Raw genomic sequence first — 10,285 nt, forward strand, 5'->3', positions numbered from 1 at the left:
GTTTCCCCAACGGTGTAGTTTTTGTTTTATCTGTTTTATTTTATTAATTAAATGCATTCAGTTCTTTTAAACTGACAGTGAGTGTGTATGTGTGTTATAGTTCTGAGAGTGTTTTTTCTTTACAGATCAGAGCAGTTCCTTTCCCTGGACCAGCAGAATATTCTTCATGTTCAGTATTTACTTTGTTTATAAAATTATTTAAGTAGTTTAATGTTATTATGTATTAACACTATTATAGACCTATATAATCAACTGCATATCAACTTCATACACTTTAAAAAATAAATACACTTGATGTCTCTTTGTAATTATTTTGTAATTATCTCAAATATGCCATCGATTTTTGCATGAAAATTGTTTCTACAACTTTTTTCTGTGTAAATGTGACTGACAGTTGTTGTGTATCACTATTTTTACTCTAATATATTATATATTATATTATATATTAGTTTTATATAAGAGAACTGCTGTGCGACGTCATGCTTCTAAAACTATCGCAACATTTCACAGTGAAAAAAAGATAAAAAATCAATGATTTTATAATGACTTTTACAGTAATACAAATTATACAACTCCACAATAGGGAAAAAAATATTTTCTTTACATTTAAATTTTGTTGTATTGTCCCAAAGATCAGTGGGGGGTGCTTGTGTTTTAGTTCATCACTAAAAACTCTTCACTGATGTAGATGTACAAGACAAGGTCAGACAACTGCAACACAACTTCCGCCTTTGGAGTCTGTACAATTTTGGTTAAATGACATTCACATATATTTCTTCTGCTTTTAAATTTCCCTTCATAATACTGTAGCTCAGTAATGCTTCTGAAAATACAATTTGATAACTTCTGTGCATTTTGTCTGAACACGAACCTTAACTACACTAGAATCATGAAAACACTAACCATAGCCCTGAAAAGTCCATTTTGTTTCATCAATCATAGAGATTTGGGAACACTGAGATGTTCTGAAAAACATACGATGGGAGTCACTGATGATTTACTCAGTAAATTCCAGGGTGTTTCTCTGACATACCAGTTTTAAATTGTGGCGTGATCTGAGAAAAAATTCCCATAGAACAGTAGTGTAACATCCCATAGTTCTGGTACTATGTATTATAGGTTGTAGTTCTCATTCCGTTCACTTGGTGGTCTAGGATACTCACTCACACTCAGCTGAGCTAACACTCTACTTGTTGTATAGTTGTATATTCTACTTCAGAAGGACTCTTTAATGCGGGCAACATATCCACCAGCCAACCTACAATACACGAATAACTCGCACGGCTTGTGGGCGTGTACTTGAACCTGATGTCAATCGTGTGGAAAGTACAGCCCACTAGTTCATTTCAGTTCAGGGAAGAGAGCGTCACCCGCTACAGGGAAACAACCACGCTCGGAAACACAAATCAAGAGTAAACATCGGCACTGCTTTTAATCACTGGAGACAACTGATGGACCTGAAAGAAATGAGGTTCGACTCCGATCTTGCAACATTTATTTTGGATTGGTAAGTTAGATGCTGTTAGTATTTCGCTAGAAGTTTGTTTTATATGTTTGTGTATTTGTTTTCGGGAAGTTATAACATAGAATTGTATCGAAGGCTGTTCGATAAACGTGCTAATGTTAGCGTTGGCTAACCATAGCTGCGTTTGATAATTAGCTAGCTATAACTTAACGTTACCCATTTTATTATATAGGGCTGTGCATGTCTTTACTCATGTACATCTCATCAGTAAAGACGCTCTTGTAATTAGAAGTATATCTCCAGTACGTGTGTTCAGATCAGGGCTGCCAGGTTTTCACAACAATTCCTGCCCAGTTGCTTCTCAAAACTAGCCCAATCACGCTTCCAGAAGGTTCCCCGATAAAACATTGCTTCCCGGGTTAAAATATAGGTTTTTTAACAGGGTTCATTGGTATCATTCGCATTTTAGGGGCTAAAGATCACGTTATTTGTATTGGGGTCGCTGCGACCCGCAGACATGAAAAACAACCACCACAGACTTGGCAACACTGGTTGGCATTTACTACACAGAGCCGTAATTCACTGACAATCTACACAACATCGATGTTAAAATCGCAGGCGATTCTTTGTCGATTTTGAAAGCGATTTTGTGTTAGTTGTCGGTAGACTAAGGCTCTGTGCAGTTACTGCCGCTCCACCTGAACCAGTGTTGCCAAGTCTGCGGTTGTTTTTCATGTCCGCAGTTTGAAGCAATCCCAATACCAATAACGTGATATTTAGCCCCTAAAATGCTAATTTTACCAGGGAAACCCTTCCCAAAAATGTATATTTTAACCCTGGGAAGCAATTTTTATCGGGGAACCTCCCGGAAACGCGATTGGGCTAGTTTTCGACTAGTTTTAAGAAGCAACTGGGCAGGATTTGTTGTGAAAACCTGGCAACCCTGATCTGAACGCACAGGCTTCTAATTACAGGAGCGTCTTTACTGATGAGAGGTGCATGAAAATCGCATTTGATTTTTTGCACAGCCCTATTATTATATCATAACTAACCTGCTCTGTCTAGTCTGTTGGTCTCCGTGTCCTCTTTGCTTCGTGGTTTTTCTGTGCGTGAAAAAATTGATGTGTGGCGTGAAAGCGTGTGAAAAGAGTCAATTGCGTGTGTCTCACGGTGAATGCTTGAGAGTTGGCACATTAGTTCTCAAGCAGAATACAGGACAGGTTGATTATTGCTGTTTAGCGTTTGTATTAATCTATGATGTGTCCCTGTTTACGTACAGGGACATAAAAATAAAAAAAATTAAAAGTGATACGTGGACCAAGGTGTCTGAGATTGTTCATTTTAAGTAAAGGATCCTAATATTTCGTCCACAACAATATTTAATGAGGTTATAACTCCTTGTGGTTAGTCTGCACGAGATCAAAAAGCTTGTTTGCTTTGCAGGCGCTTTAAATACAAAATAAGCATTCGATCTACGTTAGAGCGTCTGAGCGCTCACAAATCTTTCTGCAGCGTCGTGAGCAGAGCGGTAAGAGCGATTTTTGACGCTCTCGACGCCGGCGGTGTGAACGCACAGTTAGGCTTCGGCTATGGCTGTAGTGTTGTTGTGAAAGTAGGGGCGGAGCATAGAGACTATGCCGTTTCTCGTTTGTTACTCTAGAGTAGACCAATTCACTTTATTGAGGCATACTGCCCCCATCTGTTATGGAATGTGGAGTATGACTTGATTTTTTTTGCCAAACATTACAGATGGCACCTTTAAGACTATTGATTGGCATCCTATAGTGGATTTTTTGTTTTTGATCACTTTGGGAATAAAGTGTTTGTTTTGGATCACCTTGTGGATGTTTATTATTTGTCACTCATTGAATTAAATTGTACCACCATTATCATATAAAATAAGTACAACAAACATTCATCAAAGGACATTTGTGCTTCTCAGTGGACAATGGTCAGATAAGGTTTTGCTCTTTTTGTTTGCTTGGATGTCAGCTGGGTCCATTCATACAGTTTTCTGAGACTAATGACTTCTTTTGCTGTGTTTCTCATTATCTGCTATTATTTATCAAATTCCTTTTCATCAGTTATCAGTTTTCAGTAAACTGTAAATATACCTCAAACATTTGTTTGTTTGATTTTTATACTTTTTTTTTTTTCAGTTGCCACATGAAATCTTCTGTGGGCATATTTCCACCATACTGATTTTAATGTAATTTGTCAAGTCAAGTCAAAGAACTTTATCAATCCCAGAGGAAAATAGCTTTTCATGATACAATTGCTCTCAAAAAAAAAAAAAAAGAAAGAAAGAAAGAAGAAAAAAAATCCATCGGTAAATTAAAAGTGAATAATACATACAAATAATAATATAAGACTTTTTTTTTCATGTTTTAAATTATTTCAAATATCAGTATTCAACGTTTTATGTTAAAAACAAAACATCAGGTTATTTATACATCTGTGTTTGCAATTTAAATGATTCCATGTCTCCTCTGAGAGACATAAACTGTGTGAATACATCTAAATGCCATTTCAGATGCAGATTCAGAAATGTTTTCATATGTTGGAAAGACACTAAACACAGATGAAGTGCTTCTTATTCTTACACAAAAATACTAAATGGAAGAAATAGTTAAAACTGAACACAACGGCCGCTCCAATGCTCACTCATTGTAAAGGTACTTTTAATTAGCCCCCATAGATTTGTACACACTTGAATAAAGCAACATTATTTCTAGTCAGAGGTCATGACCACTACTATAGATATAAGCTGACCAATATTACTTTCCCTGATAGTAGTTTTGGTATGGTCATGCCATTGTTTCCCATGTACACTTAGCTAGAATAATATTACAATAAATAGAGGTTAGGTTCACCCTATTTAGGTTGGTCGATCAACATCCAGTAGACCTAAACAGAAATTCCCTATAAGCCCTTACAATCTAAGTACACTTGAACTAATACCGAGTGTTAGCCGGACCTCGAAAGATACAGTTTGTGTGTCCTATGCTCCATCTCAACTGAGTTTTAGTCCATTACTAACCTGACGCAGGAAATGCGGTAACAAGGATACAGCGTAATCTACTAGAGCCAATAATTACAGAGTAAAACAGAATAGAATCAAATGTAACAATTTAATATCAGTCAGGTAAATTTGTTGTCACAGAGACAAACCCCTCACCTGAATACTCACACGCATCCATTCATTCACTTATAATCACGACACTACATTTTCCACAAGCCCCGTCCTTGGACTCTGATCACCTGCACAGGTGATCGTCATCAGACTGGGTACTTAAGCTGGACCATGATTTCCTGTTACCGATTCTGCCTGTTATCTCTACGTACCCCTGCTACCTGCCTACCGACCCCTTGCTTGTTACTGGATTACTGATTCTCTGCTCATACACAGTATGAAGTGTGTGAACACTCATTCTGGCTACAGAATTGTCCCAACCCTTTTGCAACATTTCCTTAAGTACCTCAGACCAAGACAAACATCCATGAGATGGAGACAGAAATAACAATTGGAATTTGCATTGATCATGTACAGTTACAGTATCACCTTGAGAGACAAAAGGTATTTTGCATAAAATACCCTCTACAGTGAGAAAATATTTCTTAACCCTTAGGATCTTAATCACCTTTAGTCTACTTCTTGTAAGGTTGAGACCGTTGTACCATTCGCCCTGAGACAATTCAAATGACACCAAACATGACTGTAAACATCACTTGCATTAATATAGAACATTATATTCTGATATTGACTATTCTGAGTGATCTGGGTGAGGGGAAGAACGGGGTGAGAGGCGTTTCCTGCATTTTCTCTCAGTGAGATGTGAGAACAGATGTCTGTATGTTAATTCACTGTGTGTCTACTGTATGTCTCAGAAGATAAAAATGTCTGAGGTTCTGTAATTATTATACCATGCTAATCTCATAATGGCTCATACATTTAATTTCCACTCGCATGATTCATTTCATGAGTCATGTCTTCCTCTGTTCTAAATATACTTATCCTGCAGCCTGATTTCTGTTTTCACAACATGATTAACTTGTGACTGAATCTATAAATGTGGGGAGTGTTTGTATCCTTTTCCTCATTACTCTTGATTAGAATTCAAACATTTTCTTTTTTAATCAGTCCTTAACAGCAGTAATTGTCAACATCTGCGGAGTCACCTGTTGTTCAAACTAAGAAACCGAGAAACCCCAAAATGCAAACAGACTGAAATAAAAAGAGGAACTAGCAAAAGCCACATTCATCTGGACATCTACAGCTGCACGTTTTTGTTGAGTGTTTAATTCCTCTATTTCTGTTGTGGCTGTTTTTTCTACTCATCTTCCATTTGTTTATTTTTGACTTTGTAGATATTGTAAATTCTTCAATCTGTACATTCTAATTTATATCCTTTTCTTTTACTTCATTCCCTTAAAAAAATGCTTCACTGCATGTCATACCATGTATAGTTACAGTATGTATATGACCATAATGTATTTAAGGTAGAAGATTGTGAAACTTGTCATAAACATGACTTCAGATTGTCCACTTGTAATACACAAACAGCAAAAATGTATAATACTGTATTTTATTTAAAATCTACTAAAATATGAACATTTTTCTTTCATTTGAGGATGTGTTGGGGAAAAAATTGTTGAATAAGGCTAGGAAAATAAAAACATACTTTAAGGACTGATCTGATTTAATGTCTTGAACGCAAATGTGTCTGAGCCTGAATGTAAAACACCTTAATGCAAAATCATATCATGTTCTGACTTGTGATTGTTGTTTGTCTCCCAGATCTCTGTCAGTCTGTAATCATCTACAGCTTTAGAGAGAGCATTCCAGCATGAGATTATCGATTCAATCCTGAACTGACGCTGTTCAAAAATAAAACACAAGCTTTAAGAACTGCAAAATATACACTGTTCACTATATATATATATATATATATATATATATATATATAAATATATATATATATATATATATATATATAATACAAATTCTTTACATTAGCTTCTTCACCAGTTACTGATAAAACTGTTCTGATGTGATCAAAGCTCTGACATTTGTAAGCACAAAATGTTTTTAAAAAGTACCAAAAAAAAAAAGGGGAATATCTTCACCTTGATTTGAAAATAAATAGTGAATAATTTTCTCATCCAGTAAATAGCTCCAGGGGAAATGGTATATTTGAAAAAAAAAAAAGAAAAAAAAAGAGCGACTTAATTTGAAAACAGATTTTCTTTGTTTCGGCGCTTTACCCATTTGGGCGTCACTCTAAAACTGAAAGCTTTCAATCTCAGTCACAACAAGATCTCAAAGCTGCAGTGGATGAAAGCCCTTTTCAGCTCATCTTAACGTGATTAAAACACTTTTATCTTTAATTGTTAAGAATTTTGTAACATTTTATTTTACATTTATCTTTATGTTAAGACGATACTGAAATCTATATTGTGCAACATTCATAAAAAAAATATAAAATCTTACACTAAATTCTATCACCATATATTTTTCCAGAGGTATAATGTAAGAGAAATGAATGCATTGCAGAAGATCTGTGGAGCATCACAAACTACAGGAGAATTAAACATCAAGAAAAATGGCAAACAAAGAAGACAAGGGACAATCTGATCAATCAAGAAAGAAAAAGTACTTGAGATTAATCAGACGGAGCAGCATTAATAGCGGCAAACCAAACTGTGAGTATTTATGATGTTTAAAACATAAATTCGGTTTCATCTTGATTCATCTTGAAATCAATTTATGAATGAGGGTTTACCTTTATCATCTTCTTTATATATACATACACATCTTCTTATATAAATATGTAAAGATCAGTTGCTTCATCAGATTTAACACCTGTGTTTGTGGTTTAATTGTCTAGTTTCTCGTGATTCAGACAGACCAGCAACGATTTATTCTGATGATTCAGAGACACTTAGAAATGAGGTGGGATTTTAATCATATATGCAGATACCAAATGTAAAATTGATGCTGAAATCTGATATTATACTGAGAGTTATGTGCATTGCATGATTTTTCTTTAGAAAGCTTTTTAGTTCCTTGTAATAAAGCTCATATGGGAGGAAGAAAGTGACCAGGGTTGGTGCTAGTAGACTTGGTTAATATTTTAACCAGCGTGTTTACAAAATGATAAAGGCACGCTTACAATTTCTCCCTTATCTCTCCAAGCAGAGCAGAGTTTCCGTCCCATATTCTCCAGCCTCTCTTTTAACTGGTTTCTCCAGGCCAATTACTGCAAGCAGACACAGGTGTTCATCATTTTATACTTAACCCACTTACTCAACGTGTGATATCCTTCATGTGGTGGAGCCATTGCAGGGGCGCGTGGTCCGAACAGAGGGTGAATTCCTGCCCCCATGAGATAATTGCGGAGGGTGTGCAGTATTATGTATATAATTTAATTATATGGTATATGTCCATAAAATACTTTGTAAAAAAGCATTAAAAGTACCCAGTAGCCTGTTAAATACATGGATTTTTATGCTAAATGTATTATAAATGCATGTGCTAAGATTGTCACATTACTTACTTTGTTACAAATTAAAATGTATGTATCGTTAAAATGTACATTTAATAATATGCTAACAAATGCCCTGCATTTCCAGATCATGCCATAGTAAAGCTTCCTCAGAGCTGCCGAGGAGATTCACTTCAGTTCATCACATGGTAATGACACTGTTATCTTTATTTGTGTTGTAGATTATTGTGCTTTTTATCATTAATTCTCGACATAACACTTATTTTTGTGTTATAATGAAACTAAACACATCTCATATCTCCACTTTCTCTTTCAACAGACCATGAAAAAAAGAGAAAATAGGTATTGTCAGAAGATCTGTGCAGCTTCACAATCTGGAGGAGAATTAAACAGAGAAAGCAAAAAATACCAAAGAAAGAGGACGAGAGACAATCTACTGAACCAGGAGAAAAAACGAGTCTGAGACGAATCAGATGCAACAGCATTAACAGTGGGAAACCAAACTGTGAGTCTTTATGATATTATTTATAAAACTGTTACTAATGCATAATCCAGTTTCAGCTTCTCTGGTGTCTGAATGTACAATGTGCCAACCGATAATATAAAGACGCTGCACGTGTTAAAAGTAATCCCTCGCACATACTTCCTCTAATGGACTCCGCTTTCCGTCTCCAGGGCCGCCGCACCTGTTCCTCTGGGTGTAACGGGACACAGGAGCAGCAGGCGCTGGAGCAGGAGGAGCTGGGTCTGCACCGGATGTCGAAGCACCAGAAGAGGGAATCAGCAGTGACACAGTCATGTCTGGGTTAAGGACTAGTCTGTCTAACAGTGACCCAGGTGCTGAAATGGGCTGCTGAAAAAGTCTTGCTGCTGTGGGGCCGGGAGTGATCGGACACTCCCTGGTGGCAGCAACGGGACGTCGACCCGGTCGCAGAAGAGGAGCCTTTCCTTGTCGATTTGGCGGAAGGATACATTTATGTTTTGCATCCTATTTTTCTCTTGGCGGAGGAAGCTGCATATCAGCCACGTCAATTGGGTCAGGTGGAGTCAGTCCCTGGGCGAGGACACTCATTTCCTGATTCTTCTGCTGCTGTTGAGACCTGAAAGTAAATTACTTGTAATATGTGTGTGTGTGTGTGTGTGTGTGTGTGTGTACAGAAGTATTCCGTTCATTGGAAGCAAATAATGTGCCTTGTGTACCGCTGAATGAGTGTCCTCTGGTTCAGCTCAAACAGCTGGATCATTGTTAATCAGCCTTCGACTGTTAAGCACCAGCTCTCGGGTGTGGTGTTAATCTGGTCCCAAATCCCAGGGAACACGTTAGGAGAAAATTGTTAGCCTGAATGCAATGTAAGTCACTTAATGCATAAATTTAAATATATATAGCCAAACCAATTCTAAAAGAAAACAAATACTCTATGATAATGTAATCTGTATGAAAGCTACATTTCTCACTAAATGCGCGTTTACTTGTGGAGATGGCGTGTCAGCATCAACTTCATCATTGTAGTAGACACTGACTTTGAAAACACAAATATATTAATAAATAATTATATATCCTTGCCATTTTTTTTTTTCTCCAGCACATTTATAGTCATTATGCTACTATTGCTACTGCTTGGCTGCAAGATTGTTTTCTCTTTTTGTTATTCTTTTTTTCTTTCTTTGTTTTCTTTCTTTTTACCCCAGAAGGCTGGAAACCTGCGATCTCTTCTGGTTGGGATTTGTAGGCTATTAGCACATGAACCAGACTGAGGTTTCATTTCTTTACTTACCTTACATTAAAAAGTCCCTTTCCATCACTCAACCTCAGGTTTGTTTTAACATGCCTTAACGGGGATTTTAGAAAACCTTTTTCAAAGGCAGTGCACCGAGTCAATCAAGTCCAGGGTTTTTCCTCTGAAACCTTAAAATAGTTGACACCTGAGAAATCATCACATAAACGTCTGTTTCAGCAGACACCGAGACTACATGTGAGAAAACTGATGCCTGAAACTGGAGCAAATAAATCTTGAACTATAAATATTACCGGTATACCAGCTGCCCGTTTCACTAAGGAGGTTCAACCTACGCTGAGTTTAAACTCGAACTCTGAGTTGACTTATCCTGAGATGGGAAACTCTGAGTTTTCAGTTACAGAACAGCTGAAATGAGTTGGTTTAATCAACTCTAAATGGACTGACTCTGAGTTAAGCGCGTGCAGCACAACTATAAAAAGCCATTATCAGTGGAGCGCAGATATAACGATTCACCATGGCAACAGCTCCCGCCAAAAAGCCGTCCGCATACTTCAGACTCGATACAAATGTAATTC

General features: G+C 36.8%; 1 long non-coding RNA gene across 5 annotated transcripts; it reads left to right on the plus strand.

Moving 5' to 3' along the window:
* The first annotated feature begins 1,262 nt into the window (after nt 1–1,262).
* On the plus strand, nt 1,263–9,269 carry LOC127986339 (uncharacterized). Of its 5 annotated transcripts, XR_008160805.1 has the most exons (7): nt 6,672–6,828; nt 6,987–7,168; nt 7,354–7,418; nt 7,665–7,867; nt 8,099–8,159; nt 8,291–8,461; nt 8,647–9,269. It is a non-coding gene; the product is annotated as an uncharacterized LOC127986339 (long non-coding RNA). The 5 variants fall into 5 exon arrangements; XR_008160806.1 differs by lacking the exon at nt 6,672–6,828 and adding an exon at nt 1,263–1,507 and having other exon boundaries at nt 7,354–7,867; XR_008160804.1 differs by having other exon boundaries at nt 7,354–7,867; nt 8,291–8,476.
* Nucleotides 9,270–10,285: the final 1,016 nt, after the last annotated feature.

Source organism: Carassius gibelio, chromosome B21 (genome assembly GCF_023724105.1).
Source record: "Carassius gibelio isolate Cgi1373 ecotype wild population from Czech Republic chromosome B21, carGib1.2-hapl.c, whole genome shotgun sequence".
NCBI classification, from domain to species: Eukaryota; Metazoa; Chordata; class Actinopteri; order Cypriniformes; family Cyprinidae; genus Carassius; species Carassius gibelio.